This window comes from Spea bombifrons, chromosome 4 (genome assembly GCF_027358695.1).
Source record: "Spea bombifrons isolate aSpeBom1 chromosome 4, aSpeBom1.2.pri, whole genome shotgun sequence".
Classification (NCBI taxonomy): Eukaryota; Metazoa; Chordata; class Amphibia; order Anura; family Pelobatidae; genus Spea; species Spea bombifrons.
Window position 1 is genome coordinate 113,211,945 of NC_071090.1, and position 22,780 is coordinate 113,234,724.

Consider the following 22,780-nt stretch of genomic DNA (forward strand, 5'->3'; position numbering starts at 1 on the left):
AGGGAGGACAGCAGTTACATCGGGATGTCTTTTGAGCAGAGCCCGCTTTATCTAGTGTTTGGGTTTGTCGATTGCCTGACAGTTGTAGTTTTGAGTTGTAGTTACATGAAAAAAGATAACAACAAAGGTCTATAGATATATACTATAAGATAATAGATATGTTTTTTATAATGGGAGACAAGAGGACATCTTTGAAGGGGCGATAGGAGCACACCAATGGAAAAAGAGAGGTTAAAAGATTGCTAAGGGGATAGGGTCAAAAGGGTAGGTGGTGATCAGACAAGAGGACATTAGCAGCTGAGAGGGGTGGCCCAACATCACTCCCCTATGCTCAGATGTTATTCCTGCTCCAGTATCACCACTTTATACAATAAAATACTTATCTTTGTCTTTTCTCTTATTTCTTCATTGAAAGCATTACTGTTTCATGAGATGACCCCTTTAATACTAAGGTAATGTCTCTAGTTTTCATACAAAAAAAGGCAAATGACCCCGACATGATTTGAACACGCAACCTTCTGATCTGGAGTCAGACGCGCTACCGTTGCGCCACGAGGTCAGATGTGCTTGAGGTTTTAAAATGTCTTTAAATACAAGGCCCACCTTTCTAGTCTTGCATTAGTATAGTTCGCATAGGCTCACAGTTCTTCCACTGAACCACCAATGCATTTGCGACACCGAGCTAGAAAACACGACAAGCGGTTGATGGGGAATCAATAAGTTAGTTGATTATACGGGGAGCTGTAAAAGAAGCGTGCCCTGTGTGAGGATCGAACTCACGACCTTCAGATTATGAGACTGACGCGCTACCTACTGCGCTAACAAGGCAAAGGCTTCTGGCCGTCTGTAGTTTAAGCTCTTCATACGTAATGCATTGCAACATAGCAAAGAAGAATTTCCTTCAGAATGGGTGAAACGCACCTCGCTTTTCCGGAGACCTGACTTACCAGTGCTCTGAAAAAGAGGTTTGCATTGGCCGGGAATCGAACCCGGGTCTCCCGCGTGGGAGGCGAGAATTCTACCACTGAACCACCAATGCAGCTGTAACACAGGACTTGGAAATCCATAGGGATTCCAGTGGTCGGAAAGAAAATTTCTCCCCTGAACAGAAAATGATGGAAGCGGTGGTTGGGAGATCAATTAGTTAGTCCGAGATGTAATGTAAGTTCACATGGACAAGGAGTGAGCCAACATTTCACAGCCGTGCACTCACCTTGACGAGGTGGCCGAGTGGTTAAGGCGATGGACTGCTAATCCATTGTGCTCTGCACGTGTGGGTTCGAATCCCATCCTCGTCGGTTGCTTTTCTGCTCTTTATGGCTTCTGTTGCTAAAGTTCTTGTCACATTCCAGGTAATGCATTTCTGGGGAACCTCCCTGGATGGGCTACATGAAGGTCTCTCTGTGTTCATAGGCAGTGGTTGGGGTGTGCGCAAACATCACCCCCCTGCCTGATGACAATGTAAACTCACCCGGGGCAGCCTTATTAAAGAGTATTCTTGACAGCTTTTTGTGGAAGTAAGCATATGTCCAGAGCGGGAAGGGAGGACAGCAGTTACATCGGGATGTCTTTTGAGCAGAGCCCGCTTTATCTAGTGTTTGGGTTTGTCGATTGCCTGACAGTTGTAGTTTTGAGTTGTAGTTACATGAAAAAAGATAACAACAAAGGTATATAGATATCTACTTTAATATAATAGATATGTTTTTTATAATGGGAGACAAGAGGACATCTTTGAAGGGGCGATAGGAGCACACCAATGGAAAAAGAGAGGTTAAAAGATTGCTAAGGGGATAGGGTCAAAAGGGTAGGTGGTGATCAGACAAGAGGACATTAGCAGCTGAGAGGGGTGGCCCAACATCACTCCCCTATGCTCAGATGTTATTCCTGCTCCAGTATCACCACTTCATACAATAAAATACTTATCTTTGTCTTTTCTCTTATTTCTTCATTGAAAGCATTACTGTTTCATGAGATGACCCCTTTAATACTAAGGTAATGTCTCTAGTTTTCATACAAAAAAGGGCAAATGACCCCGACGTGATTTGAACACGCAACCTTCTGATCTGGAGTCAGACGCGCTACCGTTGCGCCACGAGGTCAGATGCGCTTGATGTTTTAAAATGTCTTTAAATACAAGGCCCACCTTTCTAGTCTTGCAATAGTATAGTTCGCATAGGCTCACAGTTCTTCCACTGAACCACCAATGCATTTGCGACACCGAGCTAGAAAACACGACAAGCGGTTGATGGGGAATCAATAAGTTAGTTGATTATACGGGGAGCTGTAAAAGAAGCGTGCCCTGTGTGAGGATCGAACTCACGACCTTCAGATTATGAGACTGACGCGCTACCTACTGCGCTAACAAGGCAAAGGCTTCTGGCCGTCTGTAGTTTAAGCTCTTCATACGTAATGCATTGCAACATAGCAAAGAAGAATTTCCTTCAGAATGGGTGAAACGCACCTCGCTTTTCCGGAGACCTGACTTACCAGTGCTCTGAAAAAGAGGTTTGCATTGGCCGGGAATCGAACCCGGGTCTCCCGCGTGGGAGGCGAGAATTCTACCACTGAACCACCAATGCAGCTGTAACACAGGACTTGGAAATCCATAGGGATTCCAGTGGTCGGAAAGAAAATTTCTCCCCTGAACAGAAAATGATGGAAGCGGTGGTTGGGAGATCAATTAGTTAGTCCGAGATGTAATGTAAGTTCACATGGACAAGGAGTGAGCCAACATTTCACAGCCGTGCACTCATCTTGACGAGGTGGCCGAGTGGTTAAGGCGATGGACTGCTAATCCATTGTGCTCTGCACGCGTGGGTTCGAATCCCATCCTTGTCGGTTGCTTTTCTGCTCTTTATGGCTTCTGTTGCTAAAGTTCTTGTCACATTCCAGGTAATGCATTTCTGGGGAACCTCCCTGGATGGGCTACATGAAGGTCTCTCTGTGTTCATAGGCAGTGGTTGGGGTGTGGGCAAACAAAAAAGTAAGCATATGTCCAGAGCGGGAAGGGAGGACAGCAGTTACATCGGGATGTCTTTTGAGCAGAGCCCGCTTTATCTAGTGTTTGGGTTTGTCGATTGCCTGACAGTTGTAGTTTTGAGTTGTAGTTACATGAAAAAAGATAACAACAAAGGTATATAGATATCTACTTTAATATAATAGATATGTTTTTTATAATGGGAGACAAGAGGACATCTTTGAAGGGGCGATAGGAGCACACCAATGGAAAAAGAGAGGTTAAAAGATTGCTAAGGGGATAGGGTCAAAAGGGTAGGTGGTGATCAGACAAGAGGACATTAGCAGCTGAGAGGGGTGGCCCAACATCACTCCCCTATGCTCAGATGTTATTCCTGCTCCAGTATCACCACTTCATACAATAAAATACTTATCTTTGTCTTTTCTCTTATTTCTTCATTGAAAGCATTACTGTTTCATGAGATGACCCCTTTAATACTAAGGTAATGTCTCTAGTTTTCATACAAAAAAGGGCAAATGACCCCGACGTGATTTGAACACGCAACCTTCTGATCTGGAGTCAGACGCGCTACCGTTGCGCCACGAGGTCAGATGCGCTTGATGTTTTAAAATGTCTTTAAATACAAGGCCCACCTTTCTAGTCTTGCAATAGTATAGTTCGCATAGGCTCACAGTTCTTCCACTGAACCACCAATGCATTTGCGACACCGAGCTAGAAAACACGACAAGCGGTTGATGGGGAATCAATAAGTTAGTTGATTATACGGGGAGCTGTAAAAGAAGCGTGCCCTGTGTGAGGATCGAACTCACGACCTTCAGATTATGAGACTGACGCGCTACCTACTGCGCTAACAAGGCAAAGGCTTCTGGCCGTCTGTAGTTTAAGCTCTTCATACGTAATGCATTGCAACATAGCAAAGAAGAATTTCCTTCAGAATGGGTGAAACGCACCTCGCTTTTCCGGAGACCTGACTTACCAGTGCTCTGAAAAAGAGGTTTGCATTGGCCGGGAATCGAACCCGGGTCTCCCGCGTGGGAGGCGAGAATTCTACCACTGAACCACCAATGCAGCTGTAACACAGGACTTGGAAATCCATAGGGATTCCAGTGGTCGGAAAGAAAATTTCTCCCCTGAACAGAAAATGATGGAAGCGGTGGTTGGGAGATCAATTAGTTAGTCCGAGATGTAATGTAAGTTCACATGGACAAGGAGTGAGCCAACATTTCACAGCCGTGCACTCATCTTGACGAGGTGGCCGAGTGGTTAAGGCGATGGACTGCTAATCCATTGTGCTCTGCACGCGTGGGTTCGAATCCCATCCTTGTCGGTTGCTTTTCTGCTCTTTATGGCTTCTGTTGCTAAAGTTCTTGTCACATTCCAGGTAATGCATTTCTGGGGAACCTCCCTGGATGGGCTACATGAAGGTCTCTCTGTGTTCATAGGCAGTGGTTGGGGTGTGGGCAAACATCACCCCCCTGCCTGATGACAATGTAAACTCACCCGGGGCAGCCTTATTAAAGAGTATTCTTGACAGCTTTTTGTGGAAGTAAGCATATGTCCAGAGAGGGAAGGGAGGACAGCAGTTACATCGGGATGTCTTTTGAGCAGAGCCCGCTTTATCTAGTGTTTGGGTTTGTCGATTGCCTGACAGTTGTAGTTTTGAGTTGTAGTTACATGAAAAAAGATAACAACAAAGGTATATAGATATCTACTTTAATATAATAGATATGTTTTTTATAATGGGAGACAAGAGGACATCTTTGAAGGGGCGATAGGAGCACACCAATGGAAAAAGAGAGGTTAAAAGATTGCTAAGGGGATAGGGTCAAAAGGGTAGGTGGTGATCAGACAAGAGGACGTTAGCAGCTGAGAGGGGTGGCCCAACATCACTCCCCTATGCTCAGATGTTATTCCTGCTCCAGTATCACCACTTTATACAATAAAATACTTATCTTTGTCTTTTCTCTTATTTCTTCATTGAAAGCATTACTGTTTCATGAGATGACCCCTTTAATACTAAGGTAATGTCTCTAGTTTTCATACAAAAAAAGGCAAATGACCCCGACGTGATTTGAACACGCAACCTTCTGATCTGGAGTCAGACGCGCTACCGTTGCGCCACGAGGTCAGATGTGCTTGAGGTTTTAAAATGTCTTTAAATACAAGGCCCACCTTTCTAGTCTTGCATTAGTATAGTTCGCATAGGCTCACAGTTCTTCCACTGAACCACCAATGCATTTGCGACACCGAGCTAGAAAACACGACAAGCGGTTGATGGGGAATCAATAAGTTAGTTGATTATACGGGGAGCTGTAAAAGAAGCGTGCCCTGTGTGAGGATCGAACTCACGACCTTCAGATTATGAGACTGACGCGCTACCTACTGCGCTAACAAGGCAAAGGCTTCTGGCCGTCTGTAGTTTAAGCTCTTCATACGTAATGCATTGCAACATAGCAAAGAAGAATTTCCTTCAGAATGGGTGAAACGCACCTCGCTTTTCCGGAGACCTGACTTACCAGTGCTCTGAAAAAGAGGTTTGCATTGGCCGGGAATCGAACCCGGGTCTCCCGCGTGGGAGGCGAGAATTCTACCACTGAACCACCAATGCAGCTGTAACACAGGACTTGGAAATCCATAGGGATTCCAGTGGTCGGAAAGAAAATTTCTCCCCTGAACAGAAAATGATGGAAGCGGTGGTTGGGAGATCAATTAGTTAGTCCGAGATGTAATGTAAGTTCACATGGACAAGGAGTGAGCCAACATTTCACAGCCATGCACTCATCTTGACGAGGTGGCCGAGTGGTTAAGGCGATGGACTGCTAATCCATTGTGCTCTGCACGCGTGGGTTCGAATCCCATCCTCGTCGGTTGCTTTTCTGCTCTTTATGGCTTCTGTTGCTAAAGTTCTTGTCACATTCCAGGTAATGCATTTCTGGGGAACCTCCCTGGATGGGCTACATGAAGGTCTCTCTGTGTTCATAGGCAGTGGTTGGGGTGTGGGCAAACATCACCCCCCTGCCTGATGACAATGTAAACTCACCCGGGGCAGCCTTATTAAAGAGTATTCTTGACAGCTTTTTGTGGAAGTAAGCATATGTCCAGAGAGGGAAGGGAGGACAGCAGTTACATCGGGATGTCTTTTGAGCAGAGCCCGCTTCATCTAGTGTTTGGGTTTGTCGATTGCCTGACAGTTGTAGTTTTGAGTTGTAGTTACATGAAAAAAGATAACAACAAAGGTATATAGATATCTACTTTAATATAATAGATATGTTTTTTATAATGGGAGACAAGAGGACATCTTTGAAGGGGCGATAGGAGCACACCAATGGAAAAAGAGAGGTTAAAAGATTGCTAAGGGGATAGGGTCAAAAGGGTAGGTGGTGATCAGACAAGAGGACGTTAGCAGCTGAGAGGGGTGGCCCAACATCACTCCCCTATGCTCAGATGTTATTCCTGCTCCAGTATCACCACTTTATACAATAAAATACTTATCTTTGTCTTTTCTCTTATTTCTTCATTGAAAGCATTACTGTTTCATGAGATGACCCCTTTAATACTAAGGTAATGTCTCTAGTTTTCATACAAAAAAAGGCAAATGACCCCGACGTGATTTGAACACGCAACCTTCTGATCTGGAGTCAGACGCGCTACCGTTGCGCCACGAGGTCAGATGTGCTTGAGGTTTTAAAATGTCTTTAAATACAAGGCCCACCTTTCTAGTCTTGCATTAGTATAGTTCGCATAGGCTCACAGTTCTTCCACTGAACCACCAATGCATTTGCGACACCGAGCTAGAAAACACGACAAGCGGTTGATGGGGAATCAATAAGTTAGTTGATTATACGGGGAGCTGTAAAAGAAGCGTGCCCTGTGTGAGGATCGAACTCACGACCTTCAGATTATGAGACTGACGCGCTACCTACTGCGCTAACAAGGCAAAGGCTTCTGGCCGTCTGTAGTTTAAGCTCTTCATACGTAATGCATTGCAACATAGCAAAGAAGAATTTCCTTCAGAATGGGTGAAACGCACCTCGCTTTTCCGGAGACCTGACTTACCAGTGCTCTGAAAAAGAGGTTTGCATTGGCCGGGAATCGAACCCGGGTCTCCCGCGTGGGAGGCGAGAATTCTACCACTGAACCACCAATGCAGCTGTAACACAGGACTTGGAAATCCATAGGGATTCCAGTGGTCGGAAAGAAAATTTCTCCCCTGAACAGAAAATGATGGAAGCGGTGGTTGGGAGATCAATTAGTTAGTCCGAGATGTAATGTAAGTTCACATGGACAAGGAGTGAGCCAACATTTCACAGCCGTGCACTCATCTTGACGAGGTGGCCGAGTGGTTAAGGCGATGGACTGCTAATCCATTGTGCTCTGCACGCGTGGGTTCGAATCCCATCCTCGTCGGTTGCTTTTCTGCTCTTTATGGCTTCTGTTGCTAAAGTTCTTGTCACATTCCAGGTAATGCATTTCTGGGGAACCTCCCTGGATGGGCTACATGAAGGTCTCTCTGTGTTAATAGGCAGTGGTTGGGGTGTGGGCAAACATCACCCCCCTGCCTGATGACAATGTAAACTCACCCGGGGCAGCCTTATTAAAGAGTATTCTTGACAGCTTTTTGTGGAAGTAAGCATATGTCCAGAGCGGGAAGGGAGGACAGCAGTTACATCGGGATGTCTTTTGAGCAGAGCCCGCTTTATCTAGTGTTTGGGTTTGTCGATTGCCTGACAGTTGTAGTTTTGAGTTGTAGTTACATGAAAAAAGATAACAACAAAGGTATATAGATATCTACTTTAATATAATAGATATGTTTTTTATAATGGGAGACAAGAGGACATCTTTGAAGGGGCGATAGGAGCACACCAATGGAAAAAGAGAGGTTAAAAGATTGCTAAGGGGATAGGGTCAAAAGGGTAGGTGGTGATCAGACAAGAGGACGTTAGCAGCTGAGAGGGGTGGCCCAACATCACTCCCCTATGCTCAGATGTTATTCCTGCTCCAGTATCACCACTTTATACAATAAAATACTTATCTTTGTCTTTTCTCTTATTTCTTCATTGAAAGCATTACTGTTTCATGAGATGACCCCTTTAATACTAAGGTAATGTCTCTAGTTTTCATACAAAAAAAGGCAAATGACCCCGACGTGATTTGAACACGCAACCTTCTGATCTGGAGTCAGACGCGCTACCGTTGCGCCACGAGGTCAGATGTGCTTGAGGTTTTAAAATGTCTTTAAATACAAGGCCCACCTTTCTAGTCTTGCATTAGTATAGTTCGCATAGGCTCACAGTTCTTCCACTGAACCACCAATGCATTTGCGACACCGAGCTAGAAAACACGACAAGCGGTTGATGGGGAATCAATAAGTTAGTTGATTATACGGGGAGCTGTAAAAGAAGCGTGCCCTGTGTGAGGATCGAACTCACGACCTTCAGATTATGAGACTGACGCGCTACCTACTGCGCTAACAAGGCAAAGGCTTCTGGCCGTCTGTAGTTTAAGCTCTTCATACGTAATGCATTGCAACATAGCAAAGAAGAATTTCCTTCAGAATGGGTGAAACGCACCTCGCTTTTCCGGAGACCTGACTTACCAGTGCTCTGAAAAAGAGGTTTGCATTGGCCGGGAATCGAACCCGGGTCTCCCGCGTGGGAGGCGAGAATTCTACCACTGAACCACCAATGCAGCTGTAACACAGGACTTGGAAATCCATAGGGATTCCAGTGGTCGGAAAGAAAATTTCTCCCCTGAACAGAAAATGATGGAAGCGGTGGTTGGGAGATCAATTAGTTAGTCCGAGATGTAATGTAAGTTCACATGGACAAGGAGTGAGCCAACATTTCACAGCCATGCACTCATCTTGACGAGGTGGCCGAGTGGTTAAGGCGATGGACTGCTAATCCATTGTGCTCTGCACGCGTGGGTTCGAATCCCATCCTCGTCGGTTGCTTTTCTGCTCTTTATGGCTTCTGTTGCTAAAGTTCTTGTCACATTCCAGGTAATGCATTTCTGGGGAACCTCCCTGGATGGGCTACATGAAGGTCTCTCTGTGTTAATAGGCAGTGGTTGGGGTGTGGGCAAACATCACCCCCCTGCCTGATGACAATGTAAACTCACCCGGGGCAGCCTTATTAAAGAGTATTCTTGACAGCTTTTTGTGGAAGTAAGCATATGTCCAGAGCGGGAAGGGAGGACAGCAGTTACATCGGGATGTCTTTTGAGCAGAGCCCGCTTTATCTAGTGTTTGGGTTTGTCGATTGCCTGACAGTTGTAGTTTTGAGTTGTAGTTACATGAAAAAAGATAACAACAAAGGTATATAGATATCTACTTTAATATAATAGATATGTTTTTTATAATGGGAGACAAGAGGACATCTTTGAAGGGGCGATAGGAGCACACCAATGGAAAAAGAGAGGTTAAAAGATTGCTAAGGGGATAGGGTCAAAAGGGTAGGTGGTGATCAGACAAGAGGACGTTAGCAGCTGAGAGGGGTGGCCCAACATCACTCCCCTATGCTCAGATGTTATTCCTGCTCCAGTATCACCACTTTATACAATAAAATACTTATCTTTGTCTTTTCTCTTATTTCTTCATTGAAAGCATTACTGTTTCATGAGATGACCCCTTTAATACTAAGGTAATGTCTCTAGTTTTCATACAAAAAAAGGCAAATGACCCCGACGTGATTTGAACACGCAACCTTCTGATCTGGAGTCAGACGCGCTACCGTTGCGCCACGAGGTCAGATGTGCTTGAGGTTTTAAAATGTCTTTAAATACAAGGCCCACCTTTCTAGTCTTGCATTAGTATAGTTCGCATAGGCTCACAGTTCTTCCACTGAACCACCAATGCATTTGCGACACCGAGCTAGAAAACACGACAAGCGGTTGATGGGGAATCAATAAGTTAGTTGATTATACGGGGAGCTGTAAAAGAAGCGTGCCCTGTGTGAGGATCGAACTCACGACCTTCAGATTATGAGACTGACGCGCTACCTACTGCGCTAACAAGGCAAAGGCTTCTGGCCGTCTGTAGTTTAAGCTCTTCATACGTAATGCATTGCAACATAGCAAAGAAGAATTTCCTTCAGAATGGGTGAAACGCACCTCGCTTTTCCGGAGACCTGACTTACCAGTGCTCTGAAAAAGAGGTTTGCATTGGCCGGGAATCGAACCCGGGTCTCCCGCGTGGGAGGCGAGAATTCTACCACTGAACCACCAATGCAGCTGTAACACAGGACTTGGAAATCCATAGGGATTCCAGTGGTCGGAAAGAAAATTTCTCCCCTGAACAGAAAATGATGGAAGCGGTGGTTGGGAGATCAATTAGTTAGTCCGAGATGTAATGTAAGTTCACATGGACAAGGAGTGAGCCAACATTTCACAGCCGTGCACTCATCTTGACGAGGTGGCCGAGTGGTTAAGGCGATGGACTGCTAATCCATTGTGCTCTGCACGCGTGGGTTCGAATCCCATCCTCGTCGGTTGCTTTTCTGCTCTTTATGGCTTCTGTTGCTAAAGTTCTTGTCACATTCCAGGTAATGCATTTCTGGGGAACCTCCCTGGATGGGCTACATGAAGGTCTCTCTGTGTTAATAGGCAGTGGTTGGGGTGTGGGCAAACATCACCCCCCTGCCTGATGACAATGTAAACTCACCCGGGGCAGCCTTATTAAAGAGTATTCTTGACAGCTTTTTGTGGAAGTAAGCATATGTCCAGAGCGGGAAGGGAGGACAGCAGTTACATCGGGATGTCTTTTGAGCAGAGCCCGCTTTATCTAGTGTTTGGGTTTGTCGATTGCCTGACAGTTGTAGTTTTGAGTTGTAGTTACATGAAAAAAGATAACAACAAAGGTATATAGATATCTACTTTAATATAATAGATATGTTTTTTATAATGGGAGACAAGAGGACATCTTTGAAGGGGCGATAGGAGCACACCAATGGAAAAAGAGAGGTTAAAAGATTGCTAAGGGGATAGGGTCAAAAGGGTAGGTGGTGATCAGACAAGAGGACGTTAGCAGCTGAGAGGGGTGGCCCAACATCACTCCCCTATGCTCAGATGTTATTCCTGCTCCAGTGTCACCACTTTATACAATAAAATACTTATCTTTGTCTTTTCTCTTATTTCTTCATTGAAAGCATTACTGTTTCATGAGATGACCCCTTTAATACTAAGGTAATGTCTCTAGTTTTCATACAAAAAAAGGCAAATGACCCCGACGTGATTTGAACACGCAACCTTCTGATCTGGAGTCAGACGCGCTACCGTTGCGCCACGAGGTCAGATGTGCTTGAGGTTTTAAAATGTCTTTAAATACAAGGCCCACCTTTCTAGTCTTGCATTAGTATAGTTCGCATAGGCTCACAGTTCTTCCACTGAACCACCAATGCATTTGCGACACCGAGCTAGAAAACACGACAAGCGGTTGATGGGGAATCAATAAGTTAGTTGATTATACGGGGAGCTGTAAAAGAAGCGTGCCCTGTGTGAGGATCGAACTCACGACCTTCAGATTATGAGACTGACGCGCTACCTACTGCGCTAACAAGGCAAAGGCTTCTGGCCGTCTGTAGTTTAAGCTCTTCATACGTAATGCATTGCAACATAGCAAAGAAGAATTTCCTTCAGAATGGGTGAAACGCACCTCGCTTTTCCGGAGACCTGACTTACCAGTGCTCTGAAAAAGAGGTTTGCATTGGCCGGGAATCGAACCCGGGTCTCCCGCGTGGGAGGCGAGAATTCTACCACTGAACCACCAATGCAGCTGTAACACAGGACTTGGAAATCCATAGGGATTCCAGTGGTCGGAAAGAAAATTTCTCCCCTGAACAGAAAATGATGGAAGCGGTGGTTGGGAGATCAATTAGTTAGTCCGAGATGTAATGTAAGTTCACATGGACAAGGAGTGAGCCAACATTTCACAGCCATGCACTCATCTTGACGAGGTGGCCGAGTGGTTAAGGCGATGGACTGCTAATCCATTGTGCTCTGCACGCGTGGGTTCGAATCCCATCCTCGTCGGTTGCTTTTCTGCTCTTTATGGCTTCTGTTGCTAAAGTTCTTGTCACATTCCAGGTAATGCATTTCTGGGGAACCTCCCTGGATGGGCTACATGAAGGTCTCTCTGTGTTCATAGGCAGTGGTTGGGGTGTGGGCAAACATCACCCCCCTGCCTGATGACAATGTAAACTCACCCGGGGCAGCCTTATTAAAGAGTATTCTTGACAGCTTTTTGTGGAAGTAAGCATATGTCCAGAGAGGGAAGGGAGGACAGCAGTTACATCGGGATGTCTTTTGAGCAGAGCCCGCTTTATCTAGTGTTTGGGTTTGTCGATTGCCTGACAGTTGTAGTTTTGAGTTGTAGTTACATGAAAAAAGATAACAACAAAGGTATATAGATATCTACTTTAATATAATAGATATGTTTTTTATAATGGGAGACAAGAGGACATCTTTGAAGGGGCGATAGGAGCACACCAATGGAAAAAGAGAGGTTAAAAGATTGCTAAGGGGATAGGGTCAAAAGGGTAGGTGGTGATCAGACAAGAGGACGTTAGCAGCTGAGAGGGGTGGCCCAACATCACTCCCCTATGCTCAGATGTTATTCCTGCTCCAGTATCACCACTTTATACAATAAAATACTTATCTTTGTCTTTTCTCTTATTTCTTCATTGAAAGCATTACTGTTTCATGAGATGACCCCTTTAATACTAAGGTAATGTCTCTAGTTTTCATACAAAAAAAGGCAAATGACCCCGACGTGATTTGAACACGCAACCTTCTGATCTGGAGTCAGACGCGCTACCGTTGCGCCACGAGGTCAGATGTGCTTGAGGTTTTAAAATGTCTTTAAATACAAGGCCCACCTTTCTAGTCTTGCATTAGTATAGTTCGCATAGGCTCACAGTTCTTCCACTGAACCACCAATGCATTTGCGACACCGAGCTAGAAAACACGACAAGCGGTTGATGGGGAATCAATAAGTTAGTTGATTATACGGGGAGCTGTAAAAGAAGCGTGCCCTGTGTGAGGATCGAACTCACGACCTTCAGATTATGAGACTGACGCGCTACCTACTGCGCTAACAAGGCAAAGGCTTCTGGCCGTCTGTAGTTTAAGCTCTTCATACGTAATGCATTGCAACATAGCAAAGAAGAATTTCCTTCAGAATGGGTGAAACGCACCTCGCTTTTCCGGAGACCTGACTTACCAGTGCTCTGAAAAAGAGGTTTGCATTGGCCGGGAATCGAACCCGGGTCTCCCGCGTGGGAGGCGAGAATTCTACCACTGAACCACCAATGCAGCTGTAACACAGGACTTGGAAATCCATAGGGATTCCAGTGGTCGGAAAGAAAATTTCTCCCCTGAACAGAAAATGATGGAAGCGGTGGTTGGGAGATCAATTAGTTAGTCCGAGATGTAATGTAAGTTCACATGGACAAGGAGTGAGCCAACATTTCACAACCATGCACTCATCTTGACGAGGTGGCCGAGTGGTTAAGGCGATGGACTGCTAATCCATTGTGCTCTGCACGCGTGGGTTCGAATCCCATCCTCGTCGGTTGCTTTTCTGCTCTTTATGGCTTCTGTTGCTAAAGTTCTTGTCACATTCCAGGTAATGCATTTCTGGGGAACCTCCCTGGATGGGCTACATGAAGGTCTCTCTGTGTTAATAGGCAGTGGTTGGGGTGTGGGCAAACATCACCCCCCTGCCTGATGACAATGTAAACTCACCCGGGGCAGCGTTATTAAAGAGTATTCTTGACAGCTTTTTGTGGAAGTAAGCATATGTCCAGAGAGGGAAGGGAGGACAGCAGTTACATCGGGATGTCTTTTGAGCAGAGCCCGCTTTATCTAGTGTTTGGGTTTGTCGATTGCCTGACAGTTGTAGTTTTGAGTTGTAGTTACATGAAAAAAGATAACAACAAAGGTATATAGATATCTACTTTAATATAATAGATATGTTTTTTATAATGGGAGACAAGAGGACATCTTTGAAGGGGCGATAGGAGCACACCAATGGAAAAAGAGAGGTTAAAAGATTGCTAAGGGGATAGGGTCAAAAGGGTAGGTGGTGATCAGACAAGAGGACGTTAGCAGCTGAGAGGGGTGGCCCAACATCACTCCCCTATGCTGAGATGTTATTCCTGCTGCAGTATCACCACTTTATACAATAAAATACTTATCTTTGTCTTTTCTCTTATTTCTTCATTGAAAGCATTACTGTTTCATGAGATGACCCCTTTAATACTAAGGTAATGTCTCTAGTTTTCATACAAAAAAAGGCAAATGACCCCGACGTGATTTGAACACGCAACCTTCTGATCTGGAGTCAGACGCGCTACCGTTGCGCCACGAGGTCAGATGTGCTTGAGGTTTTAAAATGTCTTTAAATACAAGGCCCACCTTTCTAGTCTTGCATTAGTATAGTTCGCATAGGCTCACAGTTCTTCCACTGAACCACCAATGCATTTGCGACACCGAGCTAGAAAACACGACAAGCGGTTGATGGGGAATCAATAAGTTAGTTGATTATACGGGGAGCTGTAAAAGAAGCGTGCCCTGTGTGAGGATCGAACTCACGACCTTCAGATTATGAGACTGACGCGCTACCTACTGCGCTAACAAGGCAAAGGCTTCTGGCCGTCTGTAGTTTAAGCTCTTCATACGTAATGCATTGCAACATAGCAAAGAAGAATTTCCTTCAGAATGGGTGAAACGCACCTCGCTTTTCCGGAGACCTGACTTACCAGTGCTCTGAAAAAGAGGTTTGCATTGGCCGGGAATCGAACCCGGGTCTCCCGCGTGGGAGGCGAGAATTCTACCACTGAACCACCAATGCAGCTGTAACACGGGACTTGGAAATCCATAGGGATTCCAGTGGTCGGAAAGAAAATTTCTCCCCTGAACAGAAAATGATGGAAGCGGTGGTTGGGAGATCAATTAGTTAGTCCGAGATGTAATGTAAGTTCACATGGACAAGGAGTGAGCCAACATTTCACAGCCGTGCACTCATCTTGACGAGGTGGCCGAGTGGTTAAGGCGATGGACTGCTAATCCATTGTGCTCTGCACGCGTGGGTTCGAATCCCATCCTCGTCGGTTGCTTTTCTGCTCTTTATGGCTTCTGTTGCTAAAGTTCTTGTCACATTCCAGGTAATGCATTTCTGGGGAACCTCCCTGGATGGGCTACATGAAGGTCTCTCTGTGTTCATAGGCAGTGGTTGGGGTGTGGGCAAACATCACCCCCCTGCCTGATGACAATGTAAACTCACCCGGGGCAGCCTTATTAAAGAGTATTCTTGACAGCTTTTTGTGGAAGTAAGCATATGTCCAGAGAGGGAAGGGAGGACAGCAGTTACATCGGGATGTCTTTTGAGCAGAGCCCGCTTTATCTAGTGTTTGGGTTTGTCGATTGCCTGACAGTTGTAGTTTTGAGTTGTAGTTACATGAAAAAAGATAACAACAAAGGTATATAGATATCTACTTTAATATAATAGATATGTTTTTTATAATGGGAGACAAGAGGACATCTTTGAAGGGGCGATAGGAGCACACCAATGGAAAAAGAGAGGTTAAAAGATTGCTAAGGGGATAGGGTCAAAAGGGTAGGTGGTGATCAGACAAGAGGACGTTAGCAGCTGAGAGGGGTGGCCCAACATCACTCCCCTATGCTCAGATGTTATTCCTGCTCCAGTATCACCACTTTATACAATAAAATACTTATCTTTGTCTTTTCTCTTATTTCTTCATTGAAAGCATTACTGTTTCATGAGATGACCCCTTTAATACTAAGGTAATGTCTCTAGTTTTCATACAAAAAAAGGCAAATGACCCCGACGTGATTTGAACACGCAACCTTCTGATCTGGAGTCAGACGCGCTACCGTTGCGCCACGAGGTCAGATGTGCTTGAGGTTTTAAAATGTCTTTAAATACAAGGCCCACCTTTCTAGTCTTGCATTAGTATAGTTCGCATAGGCTCACAGTTCTTCCACTGAACCACCAATGCATTTGCGACACCGAGCTAGAAAACACGACAAGCGGTTGATGGGGAATCAATAAGTTAGTTGATTATACGGGGAGCTGTAAAAGAAGCGTGCCCTGTGTGAGGATCGAACTCACGACCTTCAGATTATGAGACTGACGCGCTACCTACTGCGCTAACAAGGCAAAGGCTTCTGGCCGTCTGTAGTTTAAGCTCTTCATACGTAATGCATTGCAACATAGCAAAGAAGAATTTCCTTCAGAATGGGTGAAACGCACCTCGCTTTTCCGGAGACCTGACTTACCAGTGCTCTGAAAAAGAGGTTTGCATTGGCCGGGAATCGAACCCGGGTCTCCCGCGTGGGAGGCGAGAATTCTACCACTGAACCACCAATGCAGCTGTAACACAGGACTTGGAAATCCATAGGGATTCCAGTGGTCGGAAAGAAAATTTCTCCCCTGAACAGAAAATGATGGAAGCGGTGGTTGGGAGATCAATTAGTTAGTCCGAGATGTAATGTAAGTTCACATGGACAAGGAGTGAGCCAACATTTCACAACCATGCACTCATCTTGACGAGGTGGCCGAGTGGTTAAGGCGATGGACTGCTAATCCATTGTGCTCTGCACGCGTGGGTTCGAATCCCATCCTCGTCGGTTGCTTTTCTGCTCTTTATGGCTTCTGTTGCTAAAGTTCTTGTCACATTCCAGGTAATGCATTTCTGGGGAACCTCCCTGGATGGGCTACATGAAGGTCTCTCTGTGTTAATAGGCAGTGGTTGGGGTGTGGGCAAACATCACCCCCCTGCCTGATGACAATGTAAACTCACCCGGGGCAGCGTTATTAAAGAGTATTCTTGACAGCTTTTTGTGGAAGTAAGCATATGTCCAGAGAGGGAAGGGAGGACAGCAGTTACATCGGGATGTCTTTTGAGCAGAGCCCGCTTTATCTAGTGTTTGGGTTTGTCGATTGCCTGACAGTTGTAGTTTTGAGTTGTAGTTACATGAAAAAAGATAACAACAAAGGTATATAGATATCTACTTTAATATAATAGATATGTTTTTTATAATGGGAGACAAGAGGACATCTTTGAAGGGGCGATAGGAGCACACCAATGGAAAAAGAGAGGTTAAAAGATTGCTAAGGGGATAGGGTCAAAAGGGTAGGTGGTGATCAGACAAGAGGACGTTAGCAGCTGAGAGGGGTGGCCCAACATCACTCCCCTATGCTGAGATGTTATTCCTGCTGCAGTATCACCACTTTATACAATAAAATACTTATCTTTGTCTTTTCTCTTATTTCTTCATTGAAAGCATTACTGTTTCATGAGATGACCCCTTTAATACTAAGGTAATGTCTCTAGTTTTCATACAAAAAAAGGCAAATGACCCCGACGTGATTTGAACACGCAACCTTCTGATCTGGAGTCAGACGCGCTACCGTTGCGCCACGAGGTCAGATGTGCTTGAGGTTTTAAAATGTCTTTAAATACAAGGCCCACCTTTCTAGTCTTGCATTAGTATAGTTCGCATAGGCTCACAGTTCTTCCACTGAACCACCAATGCATTTGCGACACCGAGCTAGAAAACACGACAAGCGGTTGATGGGGAATCAATAAGTTAGTTGATTATACGGGGAGCTGTAAAAGAAGCGTGCCCTGTGTGAGGATCGAACTCACGACCTTCAGATTATGAGACTGACGCGCTACCTACTGCGCTAACAAGGCAAAGGCTTCTGGCCGTCTGTAGTTTAAGCTCTTCATACGTAATGCATTGCAACATAGCAAAGAAGAATTTCCTTCAGAATGGGTGAAACGCACCTCGCTTTTCCGGAGACCTGACTTACCAGTGCTCTGAAAAAGAGGTTTGCATTGGCCGGGAATCGAACCCGGGTCTCCCGCGTGGGAGGCGAGAATTCTACCACTGAACCACCAATGCAGCTGTAACACGGGACTTGGAAATCCATAGGGATTCCAGTGGTCGGAAAGAAAATTTCTCCCCTGAACAGAAAATGATGGAAGCGGTGGTTGGGAGATCAATTAGTTAGTCCGAGATGTAATGTAAGTTCACATGGACAAGGAGTGAGCCAACATTTCACAGCCGTGCACTCATCTTGACGAGGTGGCCGAGTGGTTAAGGCGATGGACTGCTAATCCATTGTGCTCTGCACGCGTGGGTTCGAATCCCATCCTCGTCGGTTGCTTTTCTGCTCTTTATGGCTTCTGTTGCTAAAGTTCTTGTCACATTCCAGGTAATGCATTTCTGGGGAACCTCCCTGGATGGGCTACATGAAGGTCTCTCTGTGTTCATAGGCAGTGGTTGGGGTGTGGGCAAACATCACCCCCCTGCCTGATGACAATGTAAACTCACCCGGGGCAGCCTTATTAAAGAGTATTCTTGACAGCTTTTTGTGGAAGTAAGCATATGTCCAGAGAGGGAAGGGAGGACAGCAGTTACATCGGGATGTCTTTTGAGCAGAGCCCGCTTTATCTAGTGTTTGGGTTTGTCGATTGCCTGACAGTTGTAGTTTTGAGTTGTAGTTACATGAAAAAAGATAACAACAAAGGTATATAGATATCTACTTTAATATAATAGATATGTTTTTTATAATGGGAGACAAGAGGACATCTTTGAAGGGGCGATAGGAGCACACCAATGGAAAAAGAGAGGTTAAAAGATTGCTAAGGGGATAGGGTCAAAAGGGTAGGTGGTGATCAGACAAGAGGACGTTAGCAGCTGAGAGGGGTGGCCCAACATCACTCCCCTATGCTCAGATGTTATTCCTGCTCCAGTATCACCACTTTATACAATAAAATACTTATCTTTGTCTTTTCTCTTATTTCTTCATTGAAAGCATTACTGTTTCATGAGATGACCCCTTTAATACTAAGGTAATGTCTCTAGTTTTCATACAAAAAAAGGCAAATGACCCCGACGTGATTTGAACACGCAACCTTCTGATCTGGAGTCAGACGCGCTACCGTTGCGCCACGAGGTCAGATGTGCTTGAGGTTTTAAAATGTCTTTAAATACAAGGCCCACCTTTCTAGTCTTGCATTAGTATAGTTCGCATAGGCTCACAGTTCTTCCACTGAACCACCAATGCATTTGCGACACCGAGCTAGAAAACACGACAAGCGGTTGATGGGGAATCAATAAGTTAGTTGATTATACGGGGAGCTGTAAAAGAAGCGTGCCCTGTGTGAGGATCGAACTCACGACCTTCAGATTATGAGACTGACGCGCTACCTACTGCGCTAACAAGGCAAAGGCTTCTGGCCGTCTGTAGTTTAAGCTCTTCATACGTAATGCATTGCAACATAGCAAAGAAGAATTTCCTTCAGAATGGGTGAAACGCACCTCGCTTTTCCGGAGACCTGACTTACCAGTGCTCTGAAAAAGAGGTTTGCATTGGCCGGGAATCGAACCCGGGTCTCCCGCGTGGGAGGCGAGAATTCTACCACTGAACCACCAATGCAGCTGTAACACAGGACTTGGAAATCCATAGGGATTCCAGTGGTCGGAAAGAAAATTTCTCCCCTGAACAGAAAATGATGGAAGCGGTGGTTGGGAGATCAATTAGTTAGTCCGAGATGTAATGTAAGTTCACATGGACAAGGAGTGAGCCAACATTTCACAGCCATGCACTCATCTTGACGAGGTGGCCGAGTGGTTAAGGCGATGGACTGCTAATCCATTGTGCTCTGCACGCGTGGGTTCGAATCCCATCCTCGTCGGTTGCTTTTCTGCTCTTTATGGCTTCTGTTGCTAAAGTTCTTGTCACATTCCAGGTAATGCATTTCTGGGGAACCTCCCTGGATGGGCTACATGAAGGTCTCTCTGTGTTCATAGGCAGTGGTTGGGGTGTGGGCAAACATCACCCCCCTGCCTGATGACAATGTAAACTCACCCGGGGCAGCCTTATTAAAGAGTATTCTTGACAGCTTTTTGTGGAAGTAAGCATATGTCCAGAGCGGGAAGGGAGGACAGCAGTTACATCGGGATGTCTTTTGAGCAGAGCCCGCTTTATCTAGTGTTTGGGTTTGTCGATTGCCTGACAGTTGTAGTTTTGAGTTGTAGTTACATGAAAAAAGATAACAACAAAGGTATATAGATATCTACTTTAATATAATAGATATGTTTTTTATAATGGGAGACAAGAGGACATCTTTGAAGGGGCGATAGGAGCACACCAATGGAAAAAGAGAGGTTAAAAGATTGCTAAGGGGATAGGGTCAAAAGGGTAGGTGGTGATCAGACAAGAGGACATTAGCAGCTGAGAGGGGTGGCCCAACATCACTCCCCTATGCTCAGATGTTATTCCTGCTCCAGTATCACCACTTCATACAATAAAATACTTATCTTTGTCTTTTCTCTTATTTCTTCATTGAAAGCATTACTGTTTCATGAGATGACCCCTTTAATACTAAGGTAATGTCTCTAGTTTTCATACAAAAAAGGGCAAATGACCCCGACGTGATTTGAACACGCAACCTTCTGATCTGGAGTCAGACGCGCTACCGTTGCGCCACGAGGTCAGATGCGCTTGATGTTTTAAAATGTCTTTAAATACAAGGCCCACCTTTCTAGTCTTGCAATAGTATAGTTCGCATAGGCTCACAGTTCTTCCACTGAACCACCAATGCATTTGCGACACCGAGCTAGAAAACACGACAAGCGGTTGATGGGGAATCAATAAGTTAGTTGATTATACGGGGAGCTGTAAAAGAAGCGTGCCCTGTGTGAGGATCGAACTCACGACCTTCAGATTATGAGACTGACGCGCTACCTACTGCGCTAACAAGGCAAAGGCTTCTGGCCGTCTGTAGTTTAAGCTCTTCATACGTAATGCATTGCAACATAGCAAAGAAGAATTTCCTTCAGAATGGGTGAAACGCACCTCGCTTTTCCGGAGACCTGACTTACCAGTGCTCTGAAAAAGAGGTTTGCATTGGCCGGGAATCGAACCCGGGTCTCCCGCGTGGGAGGCGAGAATTCTACCACTGAACCACCAATGCAGCTGTAACACAGGACTTGGAAATCCATAGGGATTCCAGTGGTCGGAAAGAAAATTTCTCCCCTGAACAGAAAATGATGGAAGCGGTGGTTGGGAGATCAATTAGTTAGTCCGAGATGTAATGTAAGTTCACATGGACAAGGAGTGAGCCAACATTTCACAGCCGTGCACTCATCTTGACGAGGTGGCCGAGTGGTTAAGGCGATGGACTGCTAATCCATTGTGCTCTGCACGCGTGGGTTCGAATCCCATCCTTGTCGGTTGCTTTTCTGCTCTTTATGGCTTCTGTTGCTAAAGTTCTTGTCACATTCCAGGTAATGCATTTCTGGGGAACCTCCCTGGATGGGCTACATGAAGGTCTCTCTGTGTTCATAGGCAGTGGTTGGGGTGTGGGCAAACAAAAAAGTAAGCATATGTCCAGAGCGGGAAGGGAGGACAGCAGTTACATCGGGATGTCTTTTGAGCAGAGCCCGCTTTATCTAGTGTTTGGGTTTGTCGATTGCCTGACAGTTGTAGTTTTGAGTTGTAGTTACATGAAAAAAGATAACAACAAAGGTCTATAGATATATACTATAAGATAATAGATATGTTTTTTATAATGGGAGACAAGAGGACATCTTTGAAGGGGCGATAGGAGCACACCAATGGAAAAAGAGAGGTTAAAAGATTGCTAAGGGGATAGGGTCAAAAGGGTAGGTGGTGATCAGACAAGAGGACATTAGCAGCTGAGAGGGGTGGCCCAACATCACTCCCCTATGCTCAGATGTTATTCCTGCTCCAGTATCACCACTTCATACAATAAAATACTTATCTTTGTCTTTTCTCTTATTTCTTCATTGAAAGCATTACTGTTTCATGAGATGACCCCTTTAATACTAAGGTAATGTCTCTAGTTTTCATACAAAAAAGGGCAAATGACCCCGACGTGATTTGAACACGCAACCTTCTGATCTGGAGTCAGACGCGCTACCGTTGCGCCACGAGGTCAGATGCGCTTGATGTTTTAAAATGTCTTTAAATACAAGGCCCACCTTTCTAGTCTTGCAATAGTATAGTTCGCATAGGCTCACAGTTCTTCCACTGAACCACCAATGCATTTGCGACACCGAGCTAGAAAACACGACAAGCGGTTGATGGGGAATCAATAAGTTAGTTGATTATACGGGGAGCTGTAAAAGAAGCGTGCCCTGTGTGAGGATCGAACTCACGACCTTCAGATTATGAGACTGACGCGCTACCTACTGCGCTAACAAGGCAAAGGCTTCTGGCCGTCTGTAGTTTAAGCTCTTCATACGTAATGCATTGCAACATAGCAAAGAAGAATTTCCTTCAGAATGGGTGAAACGCACCTCGCTTTTCCGGAGACCTGACTTACCAGTGCTCTGAAAAAGAGGTTTGCATTGGCCGGGAATCGAACCCGGGTCTCCCGCGTGGGAGGCGAGAATTCTACCACTGAACCACCAATGCAGCTGTAACACAGGACTTGGAAATCCATAGGGATTCCAGTGGTCGGAAAGAAAATTTCTCCCCTGAACAGAAAATGATGGAAGCGGTGGTTGGGAGATCAATTAGTTAGTCCGAGATGTAATGTAAGTTCACATGGACAAGGAGTGAGCCAACATTTCACAGCCGTGCACTCATCTTGACGAGGTGGCCGAGTGGTTAAGGCGATGGACTGCTAATCCATTGTGCTCTGCACGCGTGGGTTCGAATCCCATCCTTGTCGGTTGCTTTTCTGCTCTTTATGGCTTCTGTTGCTAAAGTTCTTGTCACATTCCAGGTAATGCATTTCTGGG

General features: G+C 45.3%; 60 non-coding genes across 60 annotated transcripts; 15 read left to right on the forward strand and 45 right to left on the reverse strand.

Moving 5' to 3' along the window:
• Positions 1–487: 487 nt before the first annotated feature.
• Positions 488–559, reverse strand: TRNAW-CCA (transfer RNA tryptophan (anticodon CCA)). Its single transcript has one exon. It is a non-coding gene; the product is annotated as a tRNA-Trp (tRNA).
• Positions 560–755: 196 nt separating this feature from the next.
• Positions 756–828, reverse strand: TRNAM-CAU (transfer RNA methionine (anticodon CAU)). The gene has a single exon. It is a non-coding gene; the product is annotated as a tRNA-Met (tRNA).
• A 140-nt stretch (positions 829–968) lies between these two features.
• TRNAG-CCC (transfer RNA glycine (anticodon CCC)) lies at positions 969–1,039 on the reverse strand. The gene has a single exon. It is a non-coding gene; the product is annotated as a tRNA-Gly (tRNA).
• A 177-nt stretch (positions 1,040–1,216) lies between these two features.
• Positions 1,217–1,298, forward strand: TRNAS-GCU (transfer RNA serine (anticodon GCU)). The gene has a single exon. It is a non-coding gene; the product is annotated as a tRNA-Ser (tRNA).
• Positions 1,299–2,027: 729 nt separating this feature from the next.
• Positions 2,028–2,099, reverse strand: TRNAW-CCA (transfer RNA tryptophan (anticodon CCA)). The gene has a single exon. It is a non-coding gene; the product is annotated as a tRNA-Trp (tRNA).
• Positions 2,100–2,295: 196 nt separating this feature from the next.
• TRNAM-CAU (transfer RNA methionine (anticodon CAU)) lies at positions 2,296–2,368 on the reverse strand. Its single transcript has one exon. It is a non-coding gene; the product is annotated as a tRNA-Met (tRNA).
• A 140-nt stretch (positions 2,369–2,508) lies between these two features.
• On the reverse strand, positions 2,509–2,579 carry TRNAG-CCC (transfer RNA glycine (anticodon CCC)). The gene has a single exon. It is a non-coding gene; the product is annotated as a tRNA-Gly (tRNA).
• A 177-nt stretch (positions 2,580–2,756) lies between these two features.
• Positions 2,757–2,838, forward strand: TRNAS-GCU (transfer RNA serine (anticodon GCU)). The gene has a single exon. It is a non-coding gene; the product is annotated as a tRNA-Ser (tRNA).
• A 655-nt stretch (positions 2,839–3,493) lies between these two features.
• On the reverse strand, positions 3,494–3,565 carry TRNAW-CCA (transfer RNA tryptophan (anticodon CCA)). Its single transcript has one exon. It is a non-coding gene; the product is annotated as a tRNA-Trp (tRNA).
• Positions 3,566–3,761: 196 nt separating this feature from the next.
• Positions 3,762–3,834, reverse strand: TRNAM-CAU (transfer RNA methionine (anticodon CAU)). The gene has a single exon. It is a non-coding gene; the product is annotated as a tRNA-Met (tRNA).
• Positions 3,835–3,974: 140 nt separating this feature from the next.
• On the reverse strand, positions 3,975–4,045 carry TRNAG-CCC (transfer RNA glycine (anticodon CCC)). Its single transcript has one exon. It is a non-coding gene; the product is annotated as a tRNA-Gly (tRNA).
• Positions 4,046–4,222: 177 nt separating this feature from the next.
• TRNAS-GCU (transfer RNA serine (anticodon GCU)) lies at positions 4,223–4,304 on the forward strand. The gene has a single exon. It is a non-coding gene; the product is annotated as a tRNA-Ser (tRNA).
• Positions 4,305–5,033: 729 nt separating this feature from the next.
• Positions 5,034–5,105, reverse strand: TRNAW-CCA (transfer RNA tryptophan (anticodon CCA)). The gene has a single exon. It is a non-coding gene; the product is annotated as a tRNA-Trp (tRNA).
• Positions 5,106–5,301: 196 nt separating this feature from the next.
• On the reverse strand, positions 5,302–5,374 carry TRNAM-CAU (transfer RNA methionine (anticodon CAU)). Its single transcript has one exon. It is a non-coding gene; the product is annotated as a tRNA-Met (tRNA).
• Positions 5,375–5,514: 140 nt separating this feature from the next.
• Positions 5,515–5,585, reverse strand: TRNAG-CCC (transfer RNA glycine (anticodon CCC)). The gene has a single exon. It is a non-coding gene; the product is annotated as a tRNA-Gly (tRNA).
• Positions 5,586–5,762: 177 nt separating this feature from the next.
• On the forward strand, positions 5,763–5,844 carry TRNAS-GCU (transfer RNA serine (anticodon GCU)). The gene has a single exon. It is a non-coding gene; the product is annotated as a tRNA-Ser (tRNA).
• A 729-nt stretch (positions 5,845–6,573) lies between these two features.
• Positions 6,574–6,645, reverse strand: TRNAW-CCA (transfer RNA tryptophan (anticodon CCA)). The gene has a single exon. It is a non-coding gene; the product is annotated as a tRNA-Trp (tRNA).
• A 196-nt stretch (positions 6,646–6,841) lies between these two features.
• TRNAM-CAU (transfer RNA methionine (anticodon CAU)) lies at positions 6,842–6,914 on the reverse strand. The gene has a single exon. It is a non-coding gene; the product is annotated as a tRNA-Met (tRNA).
• A 140-nt stretch (positions 6,915–7,054) lies between these two features.
• TRNAG-CCC (transfer RNA glycine (anticodon CCC)) lies at positions 7,055–7,125 on the reverse strand. The gene has a single exon. It is a non-coding gene; the product is annotated as a tRNA-Gly (tRNA).
• Positions 7,126–7,302: 177 nt separating this feature from the next.
• On the forward strand, positions 7,303–7,384 carry TRNAS-GCU (transfer RNA serine (anticodon GCU)). Its single transcript has one exon. It is a non-coding gene; the product is annotated as a tRNA-Ser (tRNA).
• Positions 7,385–8,113: 729 nt separating this feature from the next.
• On the reverse strand, positions 8,114–8,185 carry TRNAW-CCA (transfer RNA tryptophan (anticodon CCA)). Its single transcript has one exon. It is a non-coding gene; the product is annotated as a tRNA-Trp (tRNA).
• Positions 8,186–8,381: 196 nt separating this feature from the next.
• On the reverse strand, positions 8,382–8,454 carry TRNAM-CAU (transfer RNA methionine (anticodon CAU)). Its single transcript has one exon. It is a non-coding gene; the product is annotated as a tRNA-Met (tRNA).
• A 140-nt stretch (positions 8,455–8,594) lies between these two features.
• Positions 8,595–8,665, reverse strand: TRNAG-CCC (transfer RNA glycine (anticodon CCC)). Its single transcript has one exon. It is a non-coding gene; the product is annotated as a tRNA-Gly (tRNA).
• Positions 8,666–8,842: 177 nt separating this feature from the next.
• On the forward strand, positions 8,843–8,924 carry TRNAS-GCU (transfer RNA serine (anticodon GCU)). Its single transcript has one exon. It is a non-coding gene; the product is annotated as a tRNA-Ser (tRNA).
• Positions 8,925–9,653: 729 nt separating this feature from the next.
• TRNAW-CCA (transfer RNA tryptophan (anticodon CCA)) lies at positions 9,654–9,725 on the reverse strand. The gene has a single exon. It is a non-coding gene; the product is annotated as a tRNA-Trp (tRNA).
• A 196-nt stretch (positions 9,726–9,921) lies between these two features.
• Positions 9,922–9,994, reverse strand: TRNAM-CAU (transfer RNA methionine (anticodon CAU)). The gene has a single exon. It is a non-coding gene; the product is annotated as a tRNA-Met (tRNA).
• A 140-nt stretch (positions 9,995–10,134) lies between these two features.
• TRNAG-CCC (transfer RNA glycine (anticodon CCC)) lies at positions 10,135–10,205 on the reverse strand. Its single transcript has one exon. It is a non-coding gene; the product is annotated as a tRNA-Gly (tRNA).
• Positions 10,206–10,382: 177 nt separating this feature from the next.
• On the forward strand, positions 10,383–10,464 carry TRNAS-GCU (transfer RNA serine (anticodon GCU)). Its single transcript has one exon. It is a non-coding gene; the product is annotated as a tRNA-Ser (tRNA).
• Positions 10,465–11,193: 729 nt separating this feature from the next.
• On the reverse strand, positions 11,194–11,265 carry TRNAW-CCA (transfer RNA tryptophan (anticodon CCA)). The gene has a single exon. It is a non-coding gene; the product is annotated as a tRNA-Trp (tRNA).
• Positions 11,266–11,461: 196 nt separating this feature from the next.
• Positions 11,462–11,534, reverse strand: TRNAM-CAU (transfer RNA methionine (anticodon CAU)). The gene has a single exon. It is a non-coding gene; the product is annotated as a tRNA-Met (tRNA).
• Positions 11,535–11,674: 140 nt separating this feature from the next.
• On the reverse strand, positions 11,675–11,745 carry TRNAG-CCC (transfer RNA glycine (anticodon CCC)). Its single transcript has one exon. It is a non-coding gene; the product is annotated as a tRNA-Gly (tRNA).
• A 177-nt stretch (positions 11,746–11,922) lies between these two features.
• Positions 11,923–12,004, forward strand: TRNAS-GCU (transfer RNA serine (anticodon GCU)). Its single transcript has one exon. It is a non-coding gene; the product is annotated as a tRNA-Ser (tRNA).
• A 729-nt stretch (positions 12,005–12,733) lies between these two features.
• Positions 12,734–12,805, reverse strand: TRNAW-CCA (transfer RNA tryptophan (anticodon CCA)). Its single transcript has one exon. It is a non-coding gene; the product is annotated as a tRNA-Trp (tRNA).
• A 196-nt stretch (positions 12,806–13,001) lies between these two features.
• On the reverse strand, positions 13,002–13,074 carry TRNAM-CAU (transfer RNA methionine (anticodon CAU)). Its single transcript has one exon. It is a non-coding gene; the product is annotated as a tRNA-Met (tRNA).
• A 140-nt stretch (positions 13,075–13,214) lies between these two features.
• Positions 13,215–13,285, reverse strand: TRNAG-CCC (transfer RNA glycine (anticodon CCC)). The gene has a single exon. It is a non-coding gene; the product is annotated as a tRNA-Gly (tRNA).
• A 177-nt stretch (positions 13,286–13,462) lies between these two features.
• Positions 13,463–13,544, forward strand: TRNAS-GCU (transfer RNA serine (anticodon GCU)). The gene has a single exon. It is a non-coding gene; the product is annotated as a tRNA-Ser (tRNA).
• A 729-nt stretch (positions 13,545–14,273) lies between these two features.
• TRNAW-CCA (transfer RNA tryptophan (anticodon CCA)) lies at positions 14,274–14,345 on the reverse strand. The gene has a single exon. It is a non-coding gene; the product is annotated as a tRNA-Trp (tRNA).
• Positions 14,346–14,541: 196 nt separating this feature from the next.
• TRNAM-CAU (transfer RNA methionine (anticodon CAU)) lies at positions 14,542–14,614 on the reverse strand. Its single transcript has one exon. It is a non-coding gene; the product is annotated as a tRNA-Met (tRNA).
• Positions 14,615–14,754: 140 nt separating this feature from the next.
• Positions 14,755–14,825, reverse strand: TRNAG-CCC (transfer RNA glycine (anticodon CCC)). Its single transcript has one exon. It is a non-coding gene; the product is annotated as a tRNA-Gly (tRNA).
• A 177-nt stretch (positions 14,826–15,002) lies between these two features.
• TRNAS-GCU (transfer RNA serine (anticodon GCU)) lies at positions 15,003–15,084 on the forward strand. The gene has a single exon. It is a non-coding gene; the product is annotated as a tRNA-Ser (tRNA).
• Positions 15,085–15,813: 729 nt separating this feature from the next.
• On the reverse strand, positions 15,814–15,885 carry TRNAW-CCA (transfer RNA tryptophan (anticodon CCA)). The gene has a single exon. It is a non-coding gene; the product is annotated as a tRNA-Trp (tRNA).
• A 196-nt stretch (positions 15,886–16,081) lies between these two features.
• Positions 16,082–16,154, reverse strand: TRNAM-CAU (transfer RNA methionine (anticodon CAU)). Its single transcript has one exon. It is a non-coding gene; the product is annotated as a tRNA-Met (tRNA).
• Positions 16,155–16,294: 140 nt separating this feature from the next.
• Positions 16,295–16,365, reverse strand: TRNAG-CCC (transfer RNA glycine (anticodon CCC)). The gene has a single exon. It is a non-coding gene; the product is annotated as a tRNA-Gly (tRNA).
• A 177-nt stretch (positions 16,366–16,542) lies between these two features.
• TRNAS-GCU (transfer RNA serine (anticodon GCU)) lies at positions 16,543–16,624 on the forward strand. The gene has a single exon. It is a non-coding gene; the product is annotated as a tRNA-Ser (tRNA).
• A 729-nt stretch (positions 16,625–17,353) lies between these two features.
• Positions 17,354–17,425, reverse strand: TRNAW-CCA (transfer RNA tryptophan (anticodon CCA)). Its single transcript has one exon. It is a non-coding gene; the product is annotated as a tRNA-Trp (tRNA).
• Positions 17,426–17,621: 196 nt separating this feature from the next.
• Positions 17,622–17,694, reverse strand: TRNAM-CAU (transfer RNA methionine (anticodon CAU)). The gene has a single exon. It is a non-coding gene; the product is annotated as a tRNA-Met (tRNA).
• Positions 17,695–17,834: 140 nt separating this feature from the next.
• On the reverse strand, positions 17,835–17,905 carry TRNAG-CCC (transfer RNA glycine (anticodon CCC)). Its single transcript has one exon. It is a non-coding gene; the product is annotated as a tRNA-Gly (tRNA).
• Positions 17,906–18,082: 177 nt separating this feature from the next.
• Positions 18,083–18,164, forward strand: TRNAS-GCU (transfer RNA serine (anticodon GCU)). The gene has a single exon. It is a non-coding gene; the product is annotated as a tRNA-Ser (tRNA).
• Positions 18,165–18,893: 729 nt separating this feature from the next.
• TRNAW-CCA (transfer RNA tryptophan (anticodon CCA)) lies at positions 18,894–18,965 on the reverse strand. The gene has a single exon. It is a non-coding gene; the product is annotated as a tRNA-Trp (tRNA).
• A 196-nt stretch (positions 18,966–19,161) lies between these two features.
• On the reverse strand, positions 19,162–19,234 carry TRNAM-CAU (transfer RNA methionine (anticodon CAU)). The gene has a single exon. It is a non-coding gene; the product is annotated as a tRNA-Met (tRNA).
• Positions 19,235–19,374: 140 nt separating this feature from the next.
• TRNAG-CCC (transfer RNA glycine (anticodon CCC)) lies at positions 19,375–19,445 on the reverse strand. Its single transcript has one exon. It is a non-coding gene; the product is annotated as a tRNA-Gly (tRNA).
• A 177-nt stretch (positions 19,446–19,622) lies between these two features.
• On the forward strand, positions 19,623–19,704 carry TRNAS-GCU (transfer RNA serine (anticodon GCU)). Its single transcript has one exon. It is a non-coding gene; the product is annotated as a tRNA-Ser (tRNA).
• A 729-nt stretch (positions 19,705–20,433) lies between these two features.
• TRNAW-CCA (transfer RNA tryptophan (anticodon CCA)) lies at positions 20,434–20,505 on the reverse strand. Its single transcript has one exon. It is a non-coding gene; the product is annotated as a tRNA-Trp (tRNA).
• Positions 20,506–20,701: 196 nt separating this feature from the next.
• TRNAM-CAU (transfer RNA methionine (anticodon CAU)) lies at positions 20,702–20,774 on the reverse strand. The gene has a single exon. It is a non-coding gene; the product is annotated as a tRNA-Met (tRNA).
• Positions 20,775–20,914: 140 nt separating this feature from the next.
• TRNAG-CCC (transfer RNA glycine (anticodon CCC)) lies at positions 20,915–20,985 on the reverse strand. The gene has a single exon. It is a non-coding gene; the product is annotated as a tRNA-Gly (tRNA).
• A 177-nt stretch (positions 20,986–21,162) lies between these two features.
• TRNAS-GCU (transfer RNA serine (anticodon GCU)) lies at positions 21,163–21,244 on the forward strand. Its single transcript has one exon. It is a non-coding gene; the product is annotated as a tRNA-Ser (tRNA).
• A 655-nt stretch (positions 21,245–21,899) lies between these two features.
• Positions 21,900–21,971, reverse strand: TRNAW-CCA (transfer RNA tryptophan (anticodon CCA)). The gene has a single exon. It is a non-coding gene; the product is annotated as a tRNA-Trp (tRNA).
• Positions 21,972–22,167: 196 nt separating this feature from the next.
• TRNAM-CAU (transfer RNA methionine (anticodon CAU)) lies at positions 22,168–22,240 on the reverse strand. Its single transcript has one exon. It is a non-coding gene; the product is annotated as a tRNA-Met (tRNA).
• A 140-nt stretch (positions 22,241–22,380) lies between these two features.
• On the reverse strand, positions 22,381–22,451 carry TRNAG-CCC (transfer RNA glycine (anticodon CCC)). The gene has a single exon. It is a non-coding gene; the product is annotated as a tRNA-Gly (tRNA).
• Positions 22,452–22,628: 177 nt separating this feature from the next.
• On the forward strand, positions 22,629–22,710 carry TRNAS-GCU (transfer RNA serine (anticodon GCU)). Its single transcript has one exon. It is a non-coding gene; the product is annotated as a tRNA-Ser (tRNA).
• The last annotated feature ends 70 nt before the right edge of the window (positions 22,711–22,780 follow it).